Below are 16545 nucleotides of genomic sequence, written 5' to 3'. Positions count from 1 at the left end.
CCGCACAGGGAGGAGCCCAGGTAAGCTTCTCCCTTTATATATTTTCTGTTTTCTGTTTTATTTAATATATCTGCAACTTTGTTGAATTAATTAAAATACCTAGGCAACTCCAAAAATCACCAAACTAGTCCTGGTCCATAGTTGGATTATTTCCAACATGAAACATTTTAGTTTGGAGATATTTGAGCATTTAAATATTTTATATTATTTTAAATGCCCAAATTCAAATATTTATGATTTAATTCAAAAACCCTAGGATGGCCTAGGAAAATGTGCACCACTTTTGGCAGAGGTTCTGAACCAAGGCAAAAATGATGGGCATTTTAGAAGGGCATTTCAGGTTCATTGAAAATTTATTTTAGTAACCCTAGTTGGTTTCAGAGGGGACTGGGGGTTCTGTCATCCCCATTTCAAGTTTCTGATGAAAGAGTAAACATGATGCAACACTCTAATGCATGACTAGCTAGGGTGTGACAAATGGGCCTACTGTCAGTTTCAGCAGGGGTAATTAGTTTAACTAATTCAATTAGTACTAACCTAATTAACTAACAGGGCTGGGCCCCACCTGTCATTGAGTTAGGGGCGTCCAACTGGGGTCAAACCCGCCGGACTTGGTCCACGGCTCGTCGCCGGTGAAAGCCGAGACGGCGGAGGGGGTCGGAATTCCTCCTCCAGCGACCAAATGGCCGGCGGAGGGCATCTACGTGGCGCTGAAGATCCCGCGCGTCGAGTGGTGCAGTCAGTTATGCCGGGGGCGATCTATATCGACGGCGGCGAGCTCAAAGGCGGCGGCCGGAGTTCGGGCAATCTCGGGGTGGCGTTACAGAGCACGGGAGGAGGCGTTGTCGGTGTCTACGGGTTCATGCGATCGTGCTGAGCACGATGGTGGGCTCGGGAATGAGCTGCGGTGGCCGTGGCCATGGCCACGCCATGGTCGGCGGCGAGAAGCTCTCGGCCGCGGTGGGAGATGGGGGTAGGGGGCGAGAATGGAGGGGGCGAGCACAGGAGAAGCAGCGGAGGCTCACAGCGGATCCATTCGAGGCGGAGACGAGGCCGGGGACGGTCTGGAGCCGGCGAATCGGCGCGCAGCATCCGGCGGCCGTGCGTGAAGAAGACGGCTCGATGACGGCGATGCAGGGCGTCCGAGGTCGCTTGACTCGGCGGAGAGGATGAGGGCGAGGTAGCCGAGCTACTGGGCACGCCGAGAGGTCGAGGGGGATGCTCTGGATGCGGCAACGGCGGGCGGCGGCGATGAGCTCCGCTCAGGCTGCGCGAGAGAGAGAGCCAAGGGAAGGGAGGGAGAGCAGCGAGTGAGCGAGAGGGGACAGGGTCTTCGGGCGTCTCCGTGGCGCTGGTAGAAGGCCTGGGGCTCCCAAGAGGAAGTAGGAGGTGGCCGAGGGCTCTCGGGCGCGCGCCACGCCTCGCCTCTGTCCTTCTGGCGGGGGAGGAAGACGACAGGGGGGAAGCGGCGGTGGGCTGGGCCGTGCTGGGCCGGTTGGTGGCGCCAGGTAAGTGGCTGGAGGAGCTGGGCCAGATAGGTTTCTCTTCTTTTTTATATTTCTGTTCTGTTTTCTTTTATTTAATCTTTTGCCACTGTTTTGAATTTAAAATAATCCAAACAATGCCAAAAACACCTCTGAATATTTTTATTTTGCTAGATGGACTTTTCCAAAAGCTCATAAAATATTTCAGGGGTATTTGAAATTATATTCTAATTATATGAATATAATTCAAATTCAAATAGCTAATGATTTAAATTCAAAGTCCCAAAAATAAATCCTTTTAAAATGTTCATTATTTTGGTTGGGACCAGAACCCTTTCCAAAAATTATCAAACATTTAAGAAGAGCATTTTGGAACAATGAATGAGATTTTAGGGTTTTTGCCCTTCTTTTATTTAGGGTTTTGAGGCTTCCAAATTTCCCCAGTTCAAGTTTCAGAAATTTAAACATGATGCAAACACTAGGCAGCACCAGAAGCTAGGGATGTGACATAATGTTTGCGAGTACATTCAAAAGTACTCACTGGCTTGTCCCTGGCTATTGTCTTGGCCAGATTTCTTGCTTGGAGAGGAGCGTTGCGATGACAGCCCCGGAACCTAAGCAACGGTGATAGTAGGCTCGCGAAGATAGGAGTTAACCTGGTCAGCTGTTCCTGTGGGAAATGGGGTCCCATAACGCTGATAATCCACAAACTGCTTCCGCCATCAACCACTAGCAACCTTATGTTGTACTCATAAGCCAGAATGGTCTTGTACTACATATTATGTATTTTTGCTTGGAGTTTCTGTAACAAGTTGGTGCCTCATCAGCTAACAGTAATCCTGGGGCTGGTGAGCACAAAGGCCATTTTCTGGGAAATTAATACCCGGAAAACCGGTCGTGATAGTTCCCCGCCGGGCCGGTGGCGGCGTTGACGGCAGGTGACAGGGAACGGCGGGGATGCTCGCCGACGGGGGCCGTCTAGGTGACGCAGGAAGCGAGAGCAGCTCGGCGCTCGGCGCGGGCCCGACGAGCGTCTGACATGGATGCGATGGTCGGGGAAGAATATGGCGGCGGAAAATGAATTCCGGCGCACCCCTACCTGGCGCGCCAAATGTCGGATTTCGGGTTCCGGCACACCCTCTAGATTCGAACACTGGGGTTGTTGGATTTAGGGTTTCGGCAGACCCTTAAGATTCGAACACTGGGGTGCGCGCGGAGATTTCGCCCTCTGCCTACCTGCACCACACCGCCATGCTAGGATCTAAGCTATGAAATGAACAACACAGGAGACACGGGATTTATACTAGTTCGGGCCACCATTGTGCTGTAATACCCTACTCTCGTTTGTGGTGTGGTGGATTGCCTCTTGGGCTGATGATGAACAATACAAGGAAGAACAGCCTCGCGAGGGTCTGTTCTTGACTGGTGCGATGAACTGCTTGGGGGAGTTCTGTTGCTCTCCCAGGTGATGATCCGACTGATCTCTAGATGATTTCTCGATGCCTCTCCGATGCCTCTACCATGTGGGTGGCTAGTCCTATTTATAGGCAAAGGCCCTGGGCCTCTTCCCAAATATTGAGCAGGAGGGGCGCCAACAATTGGCCATTTCGAAGGGGAATATCTAGTACACTTAGCCTGACTAAAGTTGGTCCTCGCCTGCCAAAGGCTCTGATGGTGACGCCGGCTTGGGCTCCACGATGACCTCCATCATGTCGTTCTGCTGGTCTTGGTCTTGTTGCACCGAAATGGCTGTCTTTGCTTGATACTCTCGCCTGCACTTGCCCCCTTTGCACCAAAGGGGAAACAAGGACTCTGCACAGGCCAGCGCCCGCCTGGTTCCCGCCTGGCTTTGGTCGTCACGGCTCATGTCATGGGCACCTCATGAGGTACCCCGCCTTGATCTCTCCGCCTCCTCGCGAGCCAGCCTGACGAGGCAGTGCCTGAGGAAGCTTCCTGTCATCCGCCCCGCGAGGCTTGGCCCCTCACGAGGGTCTTGAGCTCGTGCTGATGAAGATGGGTCGCGCTGGGCTGCCCCTTGAGCCACGCCGCAGGCTGCATGCAGGCAAGTCTGGGGACCCCCGTTCCCAGAACGCCGATAGGGGTGTGCGCGGAGATTTCACCCTCTACCTACCTGCACCTCGCCGCCTCGCTAAGATCTAAGCAATGAAGGGAACAACACAAGAGACACGTGATTTATACTAGTTCATGCCGCCATCGTGGTGTAATACCCTACTCCAATGTGTGGTGTGTGGATTGCCTCTTAGGCTGATGATGAACAATACAAGGAAGAACAGCCTTGCGAGGGTCTGTTCTTGGCTAGTGCGATGAACTGCTAGGGGGAGCTCACTCACCCTTTCTACTGGTTACCGGATGAGGATCTGATTCTGGTTGTTCTCCAGATGCCTCTCTTCTTTTTTTCTACCTTGTGGGTGGCTAGTCCTATTTATAGGAAAAGTCCCTGGGTCTCTTACCAAATATTGAGAGGGAAGGGCGCCAACAATTGGCCATTTTGAAGGGGAACATCTAGCACACTTATCCAAACTAAAGTTGGTCCTCGCCTGTCAAAGGCTCTGGTGGTGACGCCGGCTTGGGCTCCACGATGACCTCCATCCTGCCGCTCTGCTGGTCTTGGTCTTGTTGCACCGAAATGGCTGCCTTTGCTTGATACTCTTGCCTGCGCTTGCTCCCTTTGCACCAAAGAGGAAAGGGAGGACACTGCACGGGCTGGCGCCCGCCTGGCGCCCTTGGTCGTCATGGCTTGCGTCATGGGCACCTCGTGAGGTACCCCGCCTTGATCTCTCTGCCTCCTCGCGAGCCAGCCTGACGAGGCCGTGCCTGAGGAAGCCTCCTGTCGTCCTCCCCACGAGGCTTGGCCCCTCGCGAGGGTCTTGAGCTTGTGCTGATGAAGATGGGCCATGCTGCGCCGCCCCTTGAGCCATGCCGCAGGCCGCACGCAGGCAAGTCTGGGGACCCCTGTTCCCAGAATGCCGACACCCCCCCGACACACACTTAGACTCCATCTCTCTCTCTCTCTCTCTCTCACACACACACAAACTAAGACTCCATCTCTCTCTCCTCTCTCTCTCTCTCACACACACACACACACCACACACACACTAAGACTCCATCTCACACACACATGCTCTAGGCGGAGCATTTGTTCCTACCACCCTTCATCCAACCTTACTCATATGACAAACAATCACCTTTATTTACTTGCATAGCATGGACAGATTCCAGTTTACTTTAGTAGTCAGCAAACTTATCATCTGTACCCTTCTAAAAAAACGAGTTGGTTATGATGGTGTGCCTGCCATCTTGTAATACAGACCGTATGATCTATATCTGACGGATAGGAAGCAAACTATGATAATTTTACAAAAGATACACACAGCTCTCTCCACATCATTATCTCCCGCAACCTCATTGCTCAGCAATTAAAAAGGAATAAGTGTCTAGAACAATCTAGCATCCATGGTGGCCGCTGCCGCCTGCCGGCGCCGTCCATCCCCATGCCTCAGCCCATTCCGACCACCAGTCACCACCATGCTCCACTCGTCCTCGCCTTATCTCTCATCTTTCATTTTTTTGATGACATTCTCGAGATACCAGTTTTCCGATAAAATTCTCGAGATATCATTAGTTTTTACACATGGGATTACTCCTGCATGGGTTAATCACAACAGGTATTTTGTAAAAAAAATGCATATTGATGTTCCGTGCAATGCACGAGAATCTTGCTTGTAATTATATAACGCAAATCACGAGCAGGAAGTGACATTTTTTTGACACAACCACGTTAGCATGGCCACGTAAATCACGAGCAGGAAGGAGAAGGGAAGCGGGCTATGGAGTAACATTTTTTACCACAATTTGTTCGGAAACTGAGTGCAATAATTGAGTAATTTTGCAAACTACCATTACTACTACACCTGAAACGGTTCAAAACCTATACTCCCTTGCCAGCGCGCGCTTCCCGCGTGAAACGGTTAGCGTCGCCCTGGAGCGTCAGTGCTGCATTAATGCTCGGCCAGAGCGGAGGCGACCTCTCACTGGCGCCGGCTTTGAAGTGGCGCGACGGCCGAGAGAGCGCCGCTTCCCGGTGCACGTAGGCCATAGGCCCTGTTTGGATCCATGGGTTAGAGTTAGTTTGAGCTAGTTGGGGCTCAAATAGCCCTAAAGTATCCAAGCATGAGGGTTTAAATTGGAGCAAGTTGCACCGAACCCACCAAAAGAAAACTATCCCACCCAAGAGGTGCTAACTGGAGATAGTTCTCATTGGGACCACTGAAAAATCACTTTTCTCTCTCCATGAAGTGCATTTATTGTCAATCTAACCCTGTCACCCAAACACCTCTTTGGCTACAGTTAGTTCAGGGTTAGTCATGAGTTAGTCTAACCTCTAGCTAAGTTAGAGTATCAAACAGGAGCAGTATAGGACATGCAAGTTGCTCAAAGCATACAGGCAAATTCGTACGTGAAAGGATTTTTTTCTTTTTGAAAACGGAATGTGAAAGGAATTTTTTTAGAATGCTCTTGGCATGTCGCTAACATGTGATAGTAAACCGACCTCAATAGATGGTAGAAACGCCAGCCCGCCGCACTTTCATAGAGACGAGGAGGGAGAAGCGATACAAGCTGCTGGATTACTAGAGATAGGTGTCGCACGGAAGCCAAGAAATATGGTGATAGCGTGGGTTAGCCATGTACTAGTATGATGTAACTACACTGGGCTGCCGTGTTTCTACTCTTCCAGTCCACTGTGGAGATGATTGGTTAATTTTATATCGCTGAATAATATTAAATATTATGAGTGCAGACACTCCACCATGAGGTTCCTTGCTCCTTCTCGGTCGTCCGGAATCTATGTTCTTCCACTCTATTTTTTTACGTGAGCTTTGTTCATCCTTTTGACAACACGCGAGACATCTAGCATCAAGGCGCACGTGTTATGCAACGATCGTTCCATCTATACGAAGAACACGTGGCACTGGAACTACGAGACGGACATGTACCCAGGAGTGGACGTACGAACCTGAGTAATGTAGCGTAGTAAGTGAAGTAGAAAGGCAAAAATGGTATGAACATGCGTGCCATACAGGGTGTGTTTGGTTGCGTTCTCATCTCAGCATAGTTGTTCCCTCTTCATGCATGCTCAACTCAACACCCCTCTTCATGCATGATCTCTTCATGCATGCTTCTACTGTATTTGTGCTAAACTAGTGTGGACTCATGCACCCTCCATACACTCTACCAAACACCCAAAAGTAGGTCGAGAAGGGAACTCTTGGGCGGCATTTGTCTCTTACTACATACTACCACTAAATGTTGTACGTGCAATGCACGATGATGTTATGGAGTACGTGCCTAAGTACTCTACTACTACTATATTAGTTGGAGGCACATATTAACTTTTATATTTGTTTACGTGTATGCCCCGAGGCCTTCCAACTAGAAGTGTCTTTCTCTCCAGGTCGCACTTTGTATCGTTCATACCACTAAGTACTACTACGTGTGGTCTCCGACCCAGAAGTGGAAGAAGTGGAGACGCTCTACCACGCTGTTTTTTTATGCTGGGCTCTACCACGTTGTTCATGTCCCACTCCTTTCGATGACGTGTGGGACATCCAGCATGTGCCGTGTTTGGCACCCTTCATCGTAAGAGTTGAAATGCTAGCATTCATCAGAAATAAAAAATAATTATAAATCCGCAGTGATACTATTTTTTTGCGAACCAATCACCAATGATACTATACCACGCGGTTTCCTTGCTCCTCGATATCGGAAAGAATACTTCCGTTTGCCAACATGTGGGACGTCGACCATCCTGGTCCACTTGCCATGCACGCAGAACTCCAAGGGAGAGTCACCCAGGTCGTCGCGCCACAGTAACAATGACTAATGAGCCGTCAAATCACAGGCCCACTTCCCACTTTGAAGTTGCTCGGACGAAGGAACCATCATGACTTCGTTGAATTCCGCTTCTTGAAGAAAACTACTGTATCGGCAGTACTGCTAGATACAGTATTTACTCCAACAAAGGCCTCCTTTCGTTCATAGGATAGGAATATGAAAATCATTGGAAGTGAGATGACATGCATCTCAATTCCTATAGAGAAAGAGATGCCATTTGATGCATAGGATAGGAATTTTTCCATTTAGTCTAGGCTAATGTACTGGTAATTTCCTCTAAAAACTATAGTAGTAACAAGTAGTGCTGGTACATACTCGTACTCAGACACAGACACACACACTAACTACTAGCACTACTACTTCTCACATGCTGGCCAGACGCCATCGTTCTCCTTCCCGGATTTGTCGGTGACACCCCACCGTGCTTGGATCTCGGCCGACCTCTCCGCAGCAGCGCGTGCGTCCTTTTATTTCTTGCGGCAGCGGGCCTCTCTTTTCTTGAGTGCTTTCTAACTTTTCCGCTCCCTCTGTGCGGCTTTGGCCGCCTCTTGCTTTACCGCCCATTCGGCCTTGGCATCTTCAAATTCCTCCCACATAGTTGTGAGGTCACGAGCGGCGATGAACTCGGCACGGCGGGATGCCATCGCTTCCCTACCATTTTGTGTGCGTTCATGGGCGACGAGGAACTCGGCGCGGCCGGATGCCATCGCTGCCTTACCGGTTAGTGTGCGGCGCGGTGGCATGAACGACACTTGGTGAGAGCTCTGGGGTGGAGTGGCCGGACAACCGTATAGTGCATTGGTTTGTCAAGAGCTCAAGGACAGAAGACAAAGCAAATTAGGATTCCCCTTCAATCCTGGTCATTTATTACCGAGTAAAATGCATTGGCGGTCATCGAACTTGTCTTGATAGCTCACTTTGATCATTGTATACGAGATATGGTGATTATACGGTCGCTGGCTCAGCGTATAGCTCCGTATTTGTATGGTTGACCAGTCAAACAGTCCGCATGCGCCTCATCAGCTCGTGTTCTTTATCTATCTACGCGGGCCTACCTATGAATGGAGAAAGAAATACTGTAAAAACCAAAATTATGCGTATGTGGGGAATCAAACCATGGACTCGTCGCTGCAACACACCCTCGTCAGCCAAATGAAAATGAAATACTTCGCGTCAGACACTCACGCTCACGTTGTCAAAGCATGCTAATTCATGCACGTCGCCCTCTAAATCAAAGTCCTGCTCATGGCGCAATGCAAACGGCGAGCCCATCACCTGCGTGCCCCTGCGGTGCCTGAGATTACTGTTTAGACGTTTGATGGAGGCCTACACGGACGCCGAGCATGTATTCACCTGGCTCAAAACCAATGGTCATACTCGGACCGCCTTGCTCATGTATATTGTCCATCACAACGACAATCTATAAAACAACCTAAGCTAGAGAGGGTACTATGGTAGTATGGTAAGGAGTATGTACTATCATGAGCGACCGATCTTAGTGCCACTGCACACCGAAACCCCTTCCATCGCTAGCGCGCGCTTCCCACCTGAAACGGTCACCATCTCTCCGTATCGCCAAGCTTGCCTTCCACGCCAGGGAAAGTCCCATCCGGATAGGGGACGAAGTCTTCAATCTTGTATCTTCATAGTCTTGGAGTCCGGTCGATGATGATAGTCCGGCCGATGATAGTTCGGCTGATGATGGTAGTCCGGCTATCCGGACACCCCCTAATCCAGGACTCCCTCAGTAGCCCCTGAACCAGGCTTCAATAAAGATAAGTCCGGCGCGTATACTGCTTGGCATTGCAAGGCGGGTTCCTCCTTCGAATGATAGAAGATTGTGAACACCAGGATAGTGTCCGGCTCTACAAAATAAATTCCACATTGCACCGTAGAGAGAATAATATATACACAAGTTCAATCTGCTGACGTTTTTTGCGGCATGACGTCACGCCACTACCAAGCCACTACTTGAATCATTTTTTACTCTACCACCTCAGCGCATTTAGTGAAGCGGTTTCCTTGGCACGTCTTGTCGAAGCAGAGATCGTGTTCCCCCTTAATCCGGGATTCTCATCAATAAGGACGTGGGTAACCCAACCGCGCTCGTCGCCCCGCCCCCTCTATCGAAGGCGAGTCCCAAACGGTCATGGAGACGGCTCTTGGTATTCTCCCTCTTTATAACGGGACCAAGGCTCGTTTCTTTTCTTCAATCCTCCATCGAATCCGCTCCCCGCTCCAAGTTCCAGCACTTTGAGCTCCAGATTCGAGTGCTTCGGACCTTCAACGATGTCCGGTTCCGACCTCCAGGGCCGGTGGATGCCCTCCTCCGTCACGGAGGAGGACGTGCTAAAGCTGCGGGAGGCCAAGTACCTGGCTTATGAGATTTCACACAGGTTGCCTGCCGAAGGGCAGGCCATCCCCACCCCCGAGCCCGGCGAGTATGTCGTTTTTGTATCCCACCTCCGTCGGGGTTTAAGCTTCCCGATGGATCCTTCTATGAGAGGGCTCATGTTTTATTATGGGTTGGAATTCCACGATTTGGCTGCGGAGTCCATCCTCTATATTTCTGCATTGATTGTTGTCTGCAAAGCCTTCCTCCACGTCACCCCTCACTTCGCCCTGTGGCTGAAGACCTTCAATGTGGCGCCGAAGATGATCGGGGGGCGTCAAGCGGAGTGCGGCGGGGCAGCCATAAGTAGGAGGGCCGATTCCCCGTGGCCCGCTAGCTCCTTCCAAGAGGAGCTCGGCCCGTGGCAGCAAGAGTGGTTCTATATCACCGTTCTGAGGGGCCGCAGACAAAATCTGCCGCCCTTATTCCGCCCGGGACCTCCACGACGGTTGATGTCGTGGGTCAACCAAGGGCTCAACTAGGGGCCGTCAAAGGACGTGCCCCTACTGCAGGGCCGGATTCGAGATCTCCAAACGAGGGAGGTCGATATGGTGGTGGTAATGCAGGTTATGCTGATTAGGCGTCTCCCGCCCTACAAATGCCGCCCTCTCCGGCTATGGGAGTTCAATCCGGAGGGCCCACGGATTCTTCAACACTTCATGGGTATGACACCCCTGGAGATGTACAAATTATTCTTTGGATCGCAAGAGGCGCGTCTAGAATTGACCGAGGATGCTGGCCTAAGCTGCAATCGCCCGGATACTCAAGTAAGTAGTTCCAAGTCCGGACATACCGTTCGTTTGCCTTTTGATAATTCGCCTTATGACCAACTTCCTTCTAAACAGGAGTGGATAGTGGAAGCAAGATTGATATGGTGTCCGGCCCCCCTCCCCGAGACCGTGCCGGATTCCGTGCTGGTTCGGATGCTTGAGGTTCCGCCTCCAGAGGAAGGCGAAGGGGAAAGCAGGAAAGCTACTGCCTCGCCTAAGGAGGCTCTTGAAAGAGGGGGGGATCGAGAATCCCTCCCTCCAAGGGGAGAAGAGGACTGCCTCCGAGGACCCGGGGGCAAAAGCCCCTAAATGGGGGAAGAAATCTTCGCCAGAGGGTCCTGCGTCCGGGGAGGCCCCGACCGCACAATCTCCCTTAAAGAGTCAGCCCTCCAATGAGCCGTAAGTAGAAAGAAAGGAGTTTTATAATAAGGGACATCCCTATTTGTGCTTCTGAGGATAACTAAAGTTTTTACCTTGTAGTTCGGATCTCCGTCCTTCACAAATGAGCTCGTCTTTGGGGGACCTTCGTTCGGAGATGATGGAGAGCGAGACGCCTCCGTCCGGGGCGCCGTCGGATAGGGCGGACGAGCCTGAAGTGTCGTCACGGAGGGAGCCCCCAGGTTCGGCAAAGCCGGATAGTTCGGCTTCAATGGGTGTACGGCTGAAGGATCTGCTTGAGAAGGCGTCTATCTTAGAAGATCACCACGCATTGATGAGCATGGTGATTGAAAGGGTTTCGTCCGCCGAAGGCGGGTTGCATAATGCCGTTAGGAGTTTGCTGGCGGGGTTTGAGGTGCGTAAAAATGACACACCTTTTAACAGTTTAGCATATAGAATGCAACCTGTATAGATAGTAGCCCCTGAGACTCGGTAGGTTGTCAAAATCGACAGCGTGCCGAGGATCAAAATCGCAGGTTTAAATTTCCGCCATGCCGATGCAGGTGGCGGGTCGTCTGGGGGCCAGCCGGACTGATGGAGTTGTTGAACTAAAGCGGCAACTCGCTGTTGCGGATGCGGACATCACGCTGGTCAACAGGCGACTTGATGAGTCGCAAGGTAAGTGTTTCTATGCAGTCACTTGTTAAGGGGGCCGAAGCCAGCTCCTTACAACATGTGCGTGAAATGCAGATAGTGCCGTTGCTGTGGAGAGCCTTCGGGCCGAACTTGCTCAAGCCAAGGAGCAGGCCAGAAGGAGTAATGCGGCGGCCTCGAGGGCGGCCGAGGAGTTAGCGGCCGAAAGGGCCGCACACTGCCGGAGCAGGGAAGAGATGGCCGAAATGGCCGTGAAGTTAAAAGATGCTACCGACCGCAATGAGGCTCTTAGGAAGGAGCGCCTAGCAGGGCAAGAAGACCTGGAGAAGGCCACCGCCGAAGCCAAGGATGCCCGCTCTGTAATGCGGGCTATAAAGGAAGAGCTGCGCCAGGCCAGAGATATTGTAGCTGACAAGCCTTTTCTGCTGCGCCGAAGGTTTACGGATCCAAAGTATGCTCAGCTGGGCCAACTATGGGGTCCAGAGGACCCTTATATGGACTTAGCAGCGAGTGCGGCGGATGCCGTTGTGCATTTTCAAAGCCAGAAGGATCACAAGACGGAAGAGCTGTTTTGGTCTCAATTCCATAGTCCGGAGCGTTCACTTCCGCTGACCGACCGTTTGGCCGAGTGGGCTGAGCTAAATAGGTTGTCCGGGCTTGCTATGACGGATATAGTGACCCATGTCCGGCCGGATAGGCCCGAGCCGAAGAGTTACTTTGGCTTATTGCAGCAATTTGTTGGGGCGGTGCTGCATATGAAGGCAATGAAGCGGTCGGCCTGCATAGAGGGTGCGCGGATGGCACTCGCCCGTGTGAAGACACATTGGACGGAGATGGATGCCACCGCTGTTGCGACCCCGGGTTCGGACGATAACCGGTTACCCACCGAGCACTATTTTGGCGAAGTGCTGCGTGGTGCTCGTGTAATAGAGTCGCAGCGCTCAAAAAATGTTACGTTCGAGTGAACATTTTTATGATGTAAAACAATATTTATGATGTAAGCGCCTTTTATACTTGTGCGTTCAAGTAATAGAATATCTCCTATGCGGTCGTTCAAGTATACGTGTGTATAACCTGAAAGATGGCAGTCGTCGGCTTCAGCCCCCACGCACAAGGTGCGGGGGTGTTCGCAAAAAATAGCGTGTTTTCACACTTAATCCGACGTCTCGGTCCTGTAAAGGAGGTGGTAGCGTAGCAAACGAGGCAACCGGACTATAATGCTTTATCACTTTCACTTAGCCATGGAGTTCGAGGGTGGGGCTACGACATAGCCCCTGGGGGCACCACGCTCTCCGAATTTGGGGCGCGTATGTGCCTGACCGAGAAACGGCCCTTCGTCAAAGCGGAGGAATTCTAAACATTCCCATGGTCGATCGAGTGGTTGACCAGTCTCTCGCTGTATCATGACAGTCAGTTTTCGGCTTTCTCTACTGAGGTGCTCGCCCAGCCGAACTGGGGCACAATCGCAGTAGTTCTCCTGGTGCCGCATTAGCCAATGATACGGAACGTAAGGCAGCAAAACACAGGAGCCGGGCAAACCCAACATTTGACCAAAGACATGATTCGGAGTTGATGCATATAAGGCCTAACTCGAGACGCCGAACACTCCCGAAGGTGTTCGGTCTTTACAATAGCGGGCAAAACAATGCCCTAAGCCCCTTGTGTCCAGGTACGGGCAAGTTCTTCTGGCGCGGCCGATGCCAAAACGCCAGTATCCACTCTGGTTATAATGAGAAACCAGGGGATTATAGCAACAAGAGACAGTAAGAAAGGTTTATGTAGGGTCTTAGTCTGAAAAGAGTCCTTGCAACAGGTCCCTACTGCACGTCTGTGCCTGTGTCTCCGTTGTGCCGTATCCTGGACGGGTGTGCACGCTGTTCATCTGTAAAAAAGAGAGGAACTTAGTTTGAAAAGAAATCGTGCGAGAAAGTGCATAAAAAATTGAAATATAGATTAATAAAGCTGAGCCTATGCTAGCTCATCATGGCTTATATGTACAAACCCTTGTGATGGGGTGTGTGGCTAGGTAGCCCCTAGCTTATTTATTCCGGACTCGTCCAACCATGTCCGGGGTCTCAGGCGACCTTTTAATGAAATGATGCCACGTGGACCGGGCATTTTAAGCGTAAGAGACGCGTAATGTGGTATTGCATTGAAGCGGACGAAAGCTTCTCGTCCCAGTGATGCTTGATAGCTACTTTTAAATGGGGCGACATGAAAGGTTAGCTTTTCTCGTCGGAAGTTGTCAGGTGACCCGAACACAACTTCTAGTAATAATGAAACTGTGCACCTGGCGTAAGGGCCTGACGCCACTCCTTTGAAGGAAGTGCGGCTATGCCGAATTGTAGTAGGGTCTATCCCAACTTGCGGATTGTGTCCGGATATAGCAGGTTTATGTCACTACCGCCGTCCATCAAAACCTGCGTAAATTGCAGTACGTCTATGATGGGATCCAATATCAGGGCAGTCTATCCTGCGTTCCGGATACTTCTGGACTAATACAGATGGTCGAAAGTGATTGGTTTTGACATCCAATCTCGGTGTTCCGCTAGGGTGGACCGTGCGACACTTGTCTTAGCGAGTGCTGTGTTGGTTTTCCGTACTATCACATGAAGTGAGTTTACTGTTTTGACTTCTTGTGGGAAAGTCTTTTGACTTCCGGTGCTCTGCTGGTGGGGTTCGTCATCGTCCTCGCTTGGCGCATCGAGCCCCTTGTGTCCGGCATTGAGTCTGCCGGACTGTTTAAAAACCCAACAATTTCGGTTGGTATGGTTTGCAGTCCTTCCGGAGGTACTGTGGATTTGACATATCCGATCTAAAATTTTGTTTAAATTTGATAGCTTGTCGCTGTTGTCCTTAAGAGGCAGTGTTTTATTGTTTGGCCGCGAGCTTTTGAATCCGGCGTTGACCGCCGTGCCCTTTGGGCTTTTTTTTATTCCAGCGCTGATCTTTCCTGCGCCGTGATTTTCCGTTTCCATCTCTGGTCTCGAATGTACTCGGGTCGCTGGTGCTGCATCTTGCTAGCCAGCTGTCTTCTCCTGCGCAAAAGCTCGTCATGCGGCTTGTTAGCGCGGCCATTGTTCTTGGCTTCTCTTGGCCGAGGTGTCTGGCGAGCCATTCGTCTCGGACGTTGTGTTTAAAAGCTACTAAGGCTTCCGCGTTCGGACAGTCGACTATTTGGTTCTTTTTGGTAAGGAACCTGTTCCAGAATGTGCGCGCTGACTCTCCGGGCTGTTGGGTTATATGACTCAGATTGTCTGCATCCGGAGGGCGGACATAAGTCCCTTGAAAATTTGCTCTAAACGCGTCCTCAAGCTCTTCCCAACTTCCAACAGTGTTTTCTGGGAGGCTTTTGAGCCAATGCCGAGATGGACCTTTGAGCTTGAGGGGTAGGTATTTTATGGCGTGGAGATCATCTCCTCTAGCCATGTGTATGTGTAGTATGTAATCTTCTATCCAGACTCCTGGGTCTGTTGTGCCATCGTATGCCTCTATGTTTATGGGTTTGAACCCTGCTGGAAATTCATGATCCAGCACCTCATCGTTAAAACATAGCGGGTGTGCGGCGCCCCTGTATTTGGGTGTGCCGCTATCTTCGAACACTTGTCGTGTTGTGTTACTTCCTGGGGCCCGCCTTTTTGGCCCGTAGATGGACCTAGTTGGGCCGTCCATTTTCCCAGGATCATAAGTCGGCTTGTGTACGGTGCCGCTTGTCGCTTTTGGCCTGTCATCTGGCCGTCTATCCGGCTAGGCGGCCTCTTTATTTTTTGGCTGTGAGGGCTCTATGGCTTCCTCGTCAAATTCTGGCAGCAGCTTGCGCTTCGGGTAGCTCTTTGTTTGATGGCCATTGCCATATTTGTCTGCGGACTTGAGTATTTTGCTCCACTTCATTCTGAGTATGGCTTCCGCTGTTTTGAGCTTCCTTTTTTCCTTCTTCAAACTTCTTGCAGTGGCGACGAGTCTTTTGTGAAGATTCTTATGCTCCGGTGGTGTGTCCGGACTGTTGATTGCTCCGTGAAGGGGTTGATTATCCAGTTCGTCCTGTTCGGATGGTTGCTTGGTTGTATGTTCGTCGTCCGCTGGTTTGCCCTGCTCTATCGCTGGGTCGTTAGGAATGTTGCTTTGATCGAGGCGGGACTTAGGGCAGCGTCTACGTCGCTGTTTTGGTTGTTTATCGGTGGGATTATCCTCTGCCGCATCCCGTTGTTCCTCGGTATCGCTTCCCCTTTGGGTGTCCACCATATGTATGTCATGTGACGAGGTGGCCTTCCAGTGCCCTGTAGGCGCTGGTTCTTGATCGTCTCTGGCATCGTCGTTCATACCGTTGATGTCTTCGGAGTCGTAGTTTAGCACGTCGGTTAGATCGTCGACGGTGGCTACGAAGTGGGTGGTGGGTGGGCTCTGAATTTCTTCATTGTCCGCGTCCCGACCATCCTGGCCGTAGTTCGGCCAGGGCTCTCCGGATAGTGAGAGATCCTTCAGCGAATTTAAGATATCCCCGAAGGGTGAGTGCTGAAAGGTGTCCGCAGCGGTGAATTCCATGATCGGCGCCCAATCGGATTTGACTGGCAGGGGTGCAGGAGGTTCGGAGTCCGCCAGAGAGTCCGGCACCTCGGAGTCATGAGCTTTATGCGGGACAAGGTAAGTGTTCGGCTCCATCGCCGTAGAAGTTGCAGCTCCCGAGGCAGTGTCCAGCCATCCATCCTCGATCTGAGCGATCGGCTCTGGACTATAGGTCGGAGCGGATTCGTGTGCGGCCTCCAAGGTGTAGAAGTTGCAGCTCCCGAGGCGGTGTCTAGCCATCCGTCCTCGATCTGAGCGATCGGCTCCGGACTATGGGTCGGAGCGGATTCGTGTGCGGCCTCCAAGGTGCTGTCCGGCGGCAGAGTTAGGTCGTGCCCATCGTGACAGCATGGCCTGCTCGGTTGTGGCTCAGATCCATCGAAGATCAAGT

The sequence above is a fragment of the Triticum aestivum genome, chromosome 2B (genome assembly GCF_018294505.1).
Source record: "Triticum aestivum cultivar Chinese Spring chromosome 2B, IWGSC CS RefSeq v2.1, whole genome shotgun sequence".
NCBI lineage: Eukaryota > Viridiplantae > Streptophyta > Magnoliopsida > Poales > Poaceae > Triticum > Triticum aestivum.
Note: the sequence above shows the minus strand (reverse complement) of the source record.